Raw genomic sequence first — 13,823 nt, 5'->3', positions numbered from 1 at the left:
AATAATCTTGTGACAATGATATTATACTACAACAATAATCTTGTAACAATGATATTATAGTACAACAATAATCTTATCTTGTGACAATGCGATTATACTACAACAATAATCTTATCTTGTAACAATGATATTATACTACAACAATAATCTTGTAACAATGACATTATATTACAACAATAATCTTGTAACAATGATATTATACTACAATAATAATCTTATCTTGTAACAATGATATTATACTACAACAATAATCTTATCTTGTAACAATGATATTATACTACAACAATAATCTTGTGACAATGAAATTATATTAAAACAATAATCTTGTAACAATGATATTATATTACAACAATAATCTTGTAACAATGATATTATACTACAATAATAATCTTGTGACAATGATATTATACTACAACAATAATCTTGTAACAATGATATTATAGTACAATAATAATCTTATCTTGTAACAATGATATTATACTACAACAATAATCTTATCTTGTAACAATGATATTATACTACAACAATAATCTTGTAACAATGATATTATATTACAACAATAATCTTGTAACAATGATATTATACTACAATAATAATCTTATCTTGTAACAATGATATTATACTACAACAATAATCTTATCTTGTAACAATGATATTATACTACAACAATAATCTTGTAACAATGATATTATATTACAACAATAATCTTGTGACAATGATATTATACTACAACAATAATCTTATCTTGTAACAATGATATTATACTACAACAATAATCTTGTAACAATGATATTATATTACAACAATAATCTTGTGACAATGATATTATACTACAACAATAATCTTATCTTGTGACAATGATATTATACTACAATAATAATCTTATCTTGTAACAATGATATTATACTACAACAATAATCTTGTAACAATGATATTATATTACAACAATAATCTTGTGACAATGATATTATACTACAGCAATAATCTTATCTTGTAACAATGATATTATACTACAACAATAATCTTGTAACAATGATATTATATTACAACAATAATCTTGTAACAATGATATTATATTACAACAATAATCTTGTAACAATGATATTATACTACAACAATAATCTTATCTTGTAACAATGATATTTTACTACAACAATAATCTTGTAACAATGATATTATATTACAACAATAATCTTGTAACAATGATATTATACTACAATAATAATCTTATCTTGTAACAATGATATTATACTACAACAATAATCTTATCTTGTAACAATGATATTATAGTGCAACAATAAACTTGTGACAATGATATTATATAACAACAATAATCTTGTGACAATGATATTATACTACAACAATAATCTTAACTTGTAACAATGATATTATACTACAACAATAATCTTGTAACAATGATATTATATTACAACAATAATCTTGTGACAATGATATTATACTACAATAATAATCTTATCTTGTGACAATGATATTATACTACAATAATAATCTTATCTTGTAACAATGATATTATACTACAACAATAATCTTGTAACAATGATATTATATTACAACAATAATCTTGTGACAATGATATTATACTACAACAATAATCTTATTTTGTAACAAAGATATTATACTACAACAATAATCTTGTAACAATGATATTATATTACAACAATAATCTTGTAACAATGATATTATACTACAATAATAATCTTATCTTGTAACAATGATATTATACTACAACAATAATCTTGTGACAATGATATTATACTACAATAATAATCTTATCTTGTAACAATGATATTATACTACAACAATAATCTTGTAACAATGATATTATATTACAACAATAATATTGTGACAATGCTATTATACTACAACAATAATCTTATCTTGTAACAATGATATTATACTACAACAATAATCTTGTGACAATGAAATTATATTAAAACAATAATCTTGTAACAATGATATTATATTACAACAATGATATTATAGTACAACAATAATCTTATCTTGTAACAATGATATTATACTACAATAATAATCTTGTGACAACGATATTATACTACAAGAATAATCTTGTAACAATGATATTATAGTACAACAATAATCTTGTAACAATGATATTATACTACAATAATAATCTTATCTTGTAACAATGATATTATACTACAACAATAATCTTATCTTGTAACAATGATATTATACTACAGCAATAATCTTGTAACAATGATATTATATTACAACAATAATCTTGTAACAATGATATTATACTACAATAATAATCTTATCTTGTAACAATGATATTATACTACAACAATAATCTTATCTTGTAACAATGATATTATACTACAACAATAATCTTGTAACAATGATATTATATTACAACAATAATCTTGTGACAATGATATTATACTACAACAATAATCTTATCTTGTAACAATGATATTATACTACAAGAATAATCTTGTATCAATGATATTATATTTCAACAATAATCTTGTGACAATGATATTATACTACAACAATAATCTTGTCTTGTGACAATGATATTATACTACAATAATAATCTTATCCTGTAACAATGATATTATACTACAACAATAATCTTGTAACAATGATATTATATTACAACAATAATCTTGTGACAATGATATTATACTACAGCAATAATCTTATCTTGTAACAATGATATTATACTACAACAATAATCTTGTAACAATGATATTATATTACAACAATAATCTTGTAACAATGATATTATACTACAATAATAATCTTATCTTGTAACAATGATATTATACCACAACAATAATCTTGTAACAATGATATTATATTACAACAATAATCTTGTGACAATGATATTATACTACAATAATAATCTTATCTTGTAACAATGATATTATACTACAATAATAATCTTGTGACAATGATATTTTAGTGCAACAATAAACTTTTGACAATGATATTATAGTACAACAATAATCTTGTGACAATGATATTATAGTACAACAATAATATTGTGACAATGCTATTATACTACAACAATAATCTTATCTTGTAACAATGATATTATACTACAACAATAATCTTATCTTGTAACAATGATATTATGGTACAACAATAATCTTGTGACAATGATATTATAGTACAACAATAATCTTGTGACAATGATATTATAGTACAACAATAATCTTATCTTGTAACAATGATATTATAGTACAACAATAATCTTGTCTTGTAACAATGATATTATAGTACAACAATAATATTATCTTGTAACAATGATATTATAGTACAACAATAATCTTGTGACAATGATATTATAGTACAATAATAATCTTATCTTGTAACAATGATATTATACTACAACAATAATCTTATCTTGTGACAATGATATTATGGTACAACAATAATCTTGTGACAATGATATTATAGTAGAACAATAATCTTGTAACAATGATATTATAGTACAACAATAATCTTGTGACAATGATATTATAGTACAATAATAATCTTATCTTGTAACAATGATATTATACTACAACAATAATCTTATCTTGTGACAATGATATTATGGTACAACAATAATCTTGTGACAATGATATTATAGTAGAACAATAATCTTGTAACAATGATATTATAGTACAACAATAATCTTGTGACAATGATATTATAGTACAATAATAATCTTATCTTGTAACAATGATATTATACTACAACAATAATCTTATCTTGTGACAATGATATTATGGTACAACAATAATCTTGTGACAATGATATTATAGTAGAACAATAATCTTGTGACAATGATATTATACTACAGCAATAATCTTATCTTGTAACAATGATATTATACTACAACAATAATCTTGTGACAATGATATTATATTACAACAATAATCTTATCTTGTAACAATGATATTATACTACAACAATAATCTTGTGACAATGATATTATATTACAACAATAATCTTGTAACAATGATATTATATCACAACAATAATCTTGTGACAATCATATTATAGTACAACAATATCTTGTGACAATGATATTATACTACAACAATAATCTTATCTTGTAACAATGATATTATACTACAACAATAATCTTGTGACAATGATATTATATTACAACAATAATCTTGTAACAATGATATTATATTACAACAATAATCTTGTAACAATGATATTATAGTACAACAATAATCTTGTAACAATGATATTATACTACAATAATAATCTTGTGACAATGATATTATACTACAACAATAATCTTGTAACAATGATATTATAGTACAACAATAATCTTATCTTGTGACAATGTGATTATACTACAACAATAATCTTATCTTGTAACAATGATATTATACTACAACAATAATCTTGTAACAATGATATTATACTACAATAATAATCTTATCTTGTAACAATAATATTATACTACAACAATAATCTTATCTTGTAACAATGATATTATACTACAACAATAATCTTGTAACAATGATATTATATTACAACAATAATCTTGTAACAATGATATTATACTACAATAATAATCTTATCTTGTAACAATGATATTATACTACAACAATAATCTTATCTTGTAACAATGATATTATACTACAACAATAATCTTGTAACAATGATATTATATTACAACAATAATCTTGTGACAATGATATTATACTACAACAATAATCTTATCTTGTAACAATGATATTATACTACAACAATAATCTTGTAACAATGATATTATATTACAACAATAATGTTGTGACAATGATATTATACTACAACAATAATCTTATCTTGTGACAATGATATTATACTACAATAATAATCTTATCTTGTAACAATGATATTATACTACAACAATAATCTTGTAACAATGATATTATATTACAACAATAATCTTGTAACAATGATATTATACTACAACAATAATTTTGTAACAATGATATTATATTACAACAATAATCTTGTGACAATGATATTATACTACAATAATAATCGTATCTTGTAACAATGATATTATACTACAACAATAATCTTGTAACAATGATATTATATTACAACAATAATATTGTGACAATGCTATTATACTACAACAATAATCTTATCTTGTAACAATGATATTATACTACAATAATAATCTTGTGACAATGATATTATAGTGCAACAATAAACTTGTGACAATGATATTATAGTACAACAATAATCTTATCTTGTAACAATGATATTATACTACAACAATAATCTTGTGACAATGATATTATATTACAACAATAATCTTATCTTGTAACAATGATATTATACTACAACAATAATCTTGTGACAATGATATTATATTACAACAATAATCTTGTAACAATGATATTATATCACAACAATAATCTTGTGACAATGATATTATAGTACAACAATATCTTGTGACAATGATATTATACTACAACAATAATCTTATCTTGTAACAATGATATTATACTACAACAATAATCTTGTGACAATGATATTATATTGCAACAATAATCTTGTAACAATGATATTATATTACAACAATAATCTTGTAACAATGATATTATAGTACAACAATAATCTTTAACAATGATATTATAGTACAACAATAATCTTGTAACAATGATATTATACTACAATAATAATCTTGTGACAATGATATTATACTACAACAATAATCTTGTAACAATGATATTATAGTACAACAATAATCTTATCTTGTGACAATGCGATTATACTACAACAATAATCTTATCTTGTAACAATGATATTATACTACAACAATAATCTTGTAACAATGACATTATATTACAACAATAATCTTGTAACAATGATATTATACTACAATAATAATCTTATCTTGTAACAATGATATTATACTACAACAATAATCTTATCTTGTAACAATGATATTATACTACAACAATAATCTTGTGACAATGAAATTATATTAAAACAATAATCTTGTAACAATGATATTATATTACAACAATAATCTTGTAACAATGATATTATACTACAATAATAATCTTGTGACAATGATATTATACTACAACAATAATCTTGTAACAATGATATTATAGTACAATAATAATCTTATCTTGTAACAATGATATTATACTACAACAATAATCTTATCTTGTAACAATGATATTATACTACAACAATAATCTTGTAACAATGATATTATATTACAACAATAATCTTGTAACAATGATATTATACTACAATAATAATCTTATCTTGTAACAATGATATTATACTACAACAATAGTCTTATCTTGTAACAATGATATTATACTACAACAATAATCTTGTAACAATGATATTATATTACAACAATAATCTTGTGACAATGATATTATACTACAACAATAATCTTATCTTGTAACAATGATATTATACTACAACAATAATCTTGTAACAATGATATTATATTACAACAATAATCTTGTGACAATGATATTATACTACAACAATAATCTTATCTTGTGACAATGATATTATACTACAATAATAATCTTATCTTGTAACAATGATATTATACTACAACAATAATCTTGTAACAATGATATTATATTACAACAATAATCTTGTGACAATGATATTATACTACAGCAATAATCTTATCTTGTAACAATGATATTATACTACAACAATAATCTTGTAACAATGATATTATATTACAACAATAATCTTGTAACAATGATATTATATTACAACAATAATCTTGTAACAATGATATTATACTACAACAATAATCTTATCTTGTAACAATGATATTTTACTACAACAATAATCTTGTAACAATGATATTATATTACAACAATAATCTTGTAACAATGATATTATACTACAATAATAATCTTATCTTGTAACAATGATATTATACTACAACAATAATCTTATCTTGTAACAATGATATTATAGTGCAACAATAAACTTGTGACAATGATATTATATTACAACAATAATCTTGTGACAATGATATTATACTACAACAATAATCTTATCTTGTAACAATGATATTATACTACAACAATAATCTTGTAACAATGATATTATATTACAACAATAATCTTGTGACAATGATATTATACTACAATAATAATCTTATCTTGTGACAATGATATTATACTACAATAATAATCTTATCTTGTAACAATGATATTATACTACAACAATAATCTTGTAACAATGATATTATATTACAACAATAATCTTGTGACAATGATATTATACTACAACAATAATCTTATTTTGTAACAAAGATATTATACTACAACAATAATCTTGTAACAATGATATTATATTACAACAATAATCTTGTAACAATGATATTATACTACAATAATAATCTTATCTTGTAACAATGATATTATACTACAACAATAATCTTGTGACAATGATATTATACTACAATAATAATCTTATCTTGTAACAATGATATTATACTACAACAATAATCTTGTAACAATGATATTATATTACAACAATAATATTGTGACAATGCTATTATACTACAACAATAATCTTATCTTGTAACAATGATATTATACTACAACAATAATCTTGTGACAATGAAATTATATTAAAACAATAATCTTGTAACAATGATATTATATTACAACAATGATATTATAGTACAACAATAATCTTATCTTGTAACAATGATATTATACTACAATAATAATCTTGTGACAATGATATTATACTACAAGAATAATCTTGTAACAATGATATTATAGTACAACAATAATCTTGTAACAATGATATTATACTACAATAATAATCTTATCTTGTAACAATGATATTATACTACAACAATAATCTTATCTTGTAACAATGATATTATACTACAGCAATAATCTTGTAACAATGATATTATATTACAACAATAATCTTGTAACAATGATATTATACTACAATAATAATCTTATCTTGTAACAATGATATTATACTACAACAATAATCTTATCTTGTAACAATGATATTATACTACAACAATAATCTTGTAACAATGATATTATATTACAACAATAATCTTGTGACAATGATATTATACTACAACAATAATCTTATCTTGTAACAATGATATTATACTACAAGAATAATCTTGTATCAATGATATTATATTTCAACAATAATCTTGTGACAATGATATTATACTACAACAATAATCTTGTCTTGTGACAATGATATTATACTACAATAATAATCTTATCCTGTAACAATGATATTATACTACAAGAATAATCTTGTAACAATGATATTATATTACAACAATAATCTTGTGACAATGATATTATACTACAGCAATAATCTTATCTTGTAACAATGATATTATACTACAACAATAATCTTGTAACAATGATATTATATTACAACAATAATCTTGTAACAATGATATTATACTACAATAATAATCTTATCTTGTAACAATGATATTATACCACAACAATAATCTTGTAACAATGATATTATATTACAACAATAATCTTATCTTGTAACAATGATATTATACTACAACAATAATCTTGTGACAATGAAATTATATTAAAACAATAATCTTGTAACAATGATATTATATTACAACAATAATCTTGTAACAATGATATTATACTACAATAATAATCTTGTGACAATGATATTATACTACAACAATAATCTTGTAACAATGATATTATAGTACAATAATAATCTTATCTTGTAACAATGATATTATACTACAACAATAATCTTATCTTGTAACAATGATATTATACTACAACAATAATCTTGTAACAATGATATTATATTACAACAATAATCTTGTAACAATGATATTATACTACAATAATAATCTTATCTTGTAACAATGATATTATACTACAACAATAGTCTTATCTTGTAACAATGATATTATACTACAACAATAATCTTGTAACAATGATATTATATTACAACAATAATCTTGTGACAATGATATTATACTACAACAATAATCTTATCTTGTAACAATGATATTATACTACAACAATAATCTTGTAACAATGATATTATATTACAACAATAATCTTGTGACAATGATATTATACTACAACAATAATCTTATCTTGTGACAATGATATTATACTACAATAATAATCTTATCTTGTAACAATGATATTATACTACAACAATAATCTTGTAACAATGATATTATATTACAACAATAATCTTGTGACAATGATATTATACTACAGCAATAATCTTATCTTGTAACAATGATATTATACTACAACAATAATCTTGTAACAATGATATTATATTACAACAATAATCTTGTAACAATGATATTATATTACAACAATAATCTTGTAACAATGATATTATACTACAACAATAATCTTATCTTGTAACAATGATATTTTACTACAACAATAATCTTGTAACAATGATATTATATTACAACAATAATCTTGTAACAATGATATTATACTACAATAATAATCTTATCTTGTAACAATGATATTATACTACAACAATAATCTTATCTTGTAACAATGATATTATAGTGCAACAATAAACTTGTGACAATGATATTATATTACAACAATAATCTTGTGACAATGATATTATACTACAACAATAATCTTATCTTGTAACAATGATATTATACTACAACAATAATCTTGTAACAATGATATTATATTACAACAATAATCTTGTGACAATGATATTATACTACAATAATAATCTTATCTTGTGACAATGATATTATACTACAATAATAATCTTATCTTGTAACAATGATATTATACTACAACAATAATCTTGTAACAATGATATTATATTACAACAATAATCTTGTGACAATGATATTATACTACAACAATAATCTTATTTTGTAACAAAGATATTATACTACAACAATAATCTTGTAACAATGATATTATATTACAACAATAATCTTGTAACAATGATATTATACTACAATAATAATCTTATCTTGTAACAATGATATTATACTACAACAATAATCTTGTGACAATGATATTATACTACAATAATAATCTTATCTTGTAACAATGATATTATACTACAACAATAATCTTGTAACAATGATATTATATTACAACAATAATATTGTGACAATGCTATTATACTACAACAATAATCTTATCTTGTAACAATGATATTATACTACAACAATAATCTTGTGACAATGAAATTATATTAAAACAATAATCTTGTAACAATGATATTATATTACAACAATGATATTATAGTACAACAATAATCTTATCTTGTAACAATGATATTATACTACAATAATAATCTTGTGACAATGATATTATACTACAAGAATAATCTTGTAACAATGATATTATAGTACAACAATAATCTTGTAACAATGATATTATACTACAATAATAATCTTATCTTGTAACAATGATGTTATACTACAACAATAATCTTATCTTGTAACAATGATATTATACTACAGCAATAATCTTGTAACAATGATATTATATTACAACAATAATCTTGTAACAATGATATTATACTACAATAATAATCTTATCTTGTAACAATGATATTATACTACAACAATAATCTTATCTTGTAACAATGATATTATACTACAACAATAATCTTGTAACAATGATATTATATTACAACAATAATCTTGTGACAATGATATTATACTACAACAATAATCTTATCTTGTAACAATGATATTATACTACAAGAATAATCTTGTATCAATGATATTATATTTCAACAATAATCTTGTGACAATGATATTATACTACAACAATAATCTTGTCTTGTGACAATGATATTATACTACAATAATAATCTTATCCTGTAACAATGATATTATACTACAACAATAATCTTGTAACAATGATATTATATTACAACAATAATCTTGTGACAATGATATTATACTACAGCAATAATCTTATCTTGTAACAATGATATTATACTACAACAATAATCTTGTAACAATGATATTATATTACAACAATAATCTTGTAACAATGATATTATACTACAATAATAATCTTATCTTGTAACAATGATATTATACCACAACAATAATCTTGTAACAATGATATTATATTACAACAATAATCTTGTGACAATGATATTATACTACAATAATAATCTTATCTTGTAACAATGATATTATACTACAATAATAATCTTGTGACAATGATATTTTAGTGCAACAATAAACTTTTGACAATGATATTATAGTACAACAATAATCTTGTGACAATGATATTATAGTACAACAATAATATTGTGACAATGCTATTATACTACAACAATAATCTTATCTTGTAACAATGATATTATACTACAACAATAATCTTATCTTGTAACAATGATATTATGGTACAACAATAATCTTGTGACAATGATATTATAGTACAACAATAATCTTGTGACAATGATATTATAGTACAACAATAATCTTATCTTGTAACAATGATATTATAGTACAACAATAATCTTGTCTTGTAACAATGATATTATAGTACAACAATAATATTATCTTGTAACAATGATATTATAGTACAACAATAATCTTGTGACAATGATATTATAGTACAATAATAATCTTATCTTGTAACAATGATATTACACTACAACAATAATCTTATCTTGTGACAATGATATTATGGTACAACAATAATCTTGTGACAATGATATTATAGTAGAACAATAATCTTGTAACAATGATATTATAGTACAACAATAATCTTGTGACAATGATATTATAGTACAATAATAATCTTATCTTGTAACAATGATATTATACTACAACAATAATCTTGTAACAATGATATTATATTACAACAATAATATTGTGACAATGCTATTATACTACAACAATAATCTTATCTTGTAACAATGATATTATAGTACAACAATAATCTTGTGACAATGATATTATAGTACAATAATAATCTTATCTTGTAACAATGATATTATACTACAACAATAATCTTATCTTGTGACAATGATATTATGGTACAACAATAATCTTGTGACAATGATATTATAGTAGAACAATAATCTTGTAACAATGATATTATAGTACAACAATAATCTTGTGACAATGATATTATAGTACAACAATAATCTTGTAACAATGATATTATAGTACAACAATAATCTTATGACAATGATATTATAGTACAATAATAATCTTATCTTGTAACAATGATATTATACTACAACAATAATCTTATCTTGTGACAATGATATTATGGTACAACAATAATCTTGTGACAATGATATTATAGTAGAACAATAATCTTGTAACAATGATATTATAGTACAACAATAATCTTGTGACAATGATATTATAGTACAATAATAATCTTATCTTGTAACAATGATATTATACTACAACAATAATCTTATCTTGTGACAATGATATTATGGTACAACAATAATCTTGTGACAATGATATTATAGTAGAATAATAATCTTGTAACAATGATATTATAGTACAACAATAATCTTGTGACAATGATATTATAGTACAACGATAATTTCACTTTACAACAATGATACTGTAGTATAATGATGATCTCATCTTGTAAGAATGATGTTACAATACAACAATGAAAACCGAACACTTAAAGTGGTGATAAACATGTGTATATTAAAAATACCCTAAAAACGTTGCTAACAACTCCAGTTTAACAATTCAAAAATTGTAAAAACAGCAACTTTTTTTTATTATTACCTACCTATTTACCTAATCACGTCATCGTGACTAGCCCCTAGGCTGCTTGGGCTAATGTTACTAGATGTCTTCAGGCTACTTGAGTGATCTGAGAGTATTCACGTTTAATATTCAGTTGATCAAATTCATATTTTTTTAAATATAAACGATAATCGTATCATGAACGTCCTTAAATATATTTTCAACACAACAGATGGCGCTTTAATCGATTTATAAATACTCGATAGTTTTCATAGTTAAAGTATATACACTATACAGGTGTATCATGAAACATAAACAAACAAGAGTATTAGAAATTCTGAATTCTGAAATGAAGTACACAACAGTTTATAACAATAAATGAAACGATAATTAAATCACAATCACAAATCTATGAAATGTTTTCCCTAATTTGGCAGATTTATCTGGACACAAAAGTAGGAATTTTATTTCGCTACTTTATTATTGTAGTTTTAAGCCTTGTAATCTTCTTAGCTCTCAGGCTGTACTGAGAGTTTATAGTTGTTGTGTTTATTTCATACAAAAACTGAATAAATAAATAGGAACAAAATTACAATTTTAATAGAAAGTAGGGTTCTTTGGTTATTCAGAAAATTATTATAAGAATTATTTGAAACAGAATTAATGATGCAATAAACATACACAAACAAGTCAAGAGAGACTAGTTAGATAGATTTTTGAAAACATTTTGTGGTTCATACAATTAAATAAAGCAGTCTAAATTTGCCAACCACAGGAAGCACAGTTTGTTTTGTTTGTTTTTTGAATGTCGCACAAAGCTACACGAGGGCTATCTGTGCTAGCTCTCCCTAATTTAGCAGTGTAAGACTAGAGGGAAGGCAGCTAGTCATCACCACCCACCGCCAACTCTTGGGCTACTCTTTTACCAACGAATAGTGGGATTAACTGTCGCATTATAACGCCCCCACGGCTGGGAGGGCGAACATGTTTGGCGCGACCGGGATGCGAACACGCGACCCTCAGATTACGAGACGCACGCCTTAACACGGTTGGCCATGCCGGGCCCAGGAGATACAGAGCATATTTTTCCTGTCTATGGTTT

This window comes from Tachypleus tridentatus, unplaced genomic scaffold (genome assembly GCF_004210375.1).
Source record: "Tachypleus tridentatus isolate NWPU-2018 unplaced genomic scaffold, ASM421037v1 Hic_cluster_2, whole genome shotgun sequence".
In the NCBI taxonomy this organism is placed as follows: Eukaryota; Metazoa; Arthropoda; class Merostomata; order Xiphosura; family Limulidae; genus Tachypleus; species Tachypleus tridentatus.
This window is presented reverse-complemented; position numbering follows the sequence as displayed.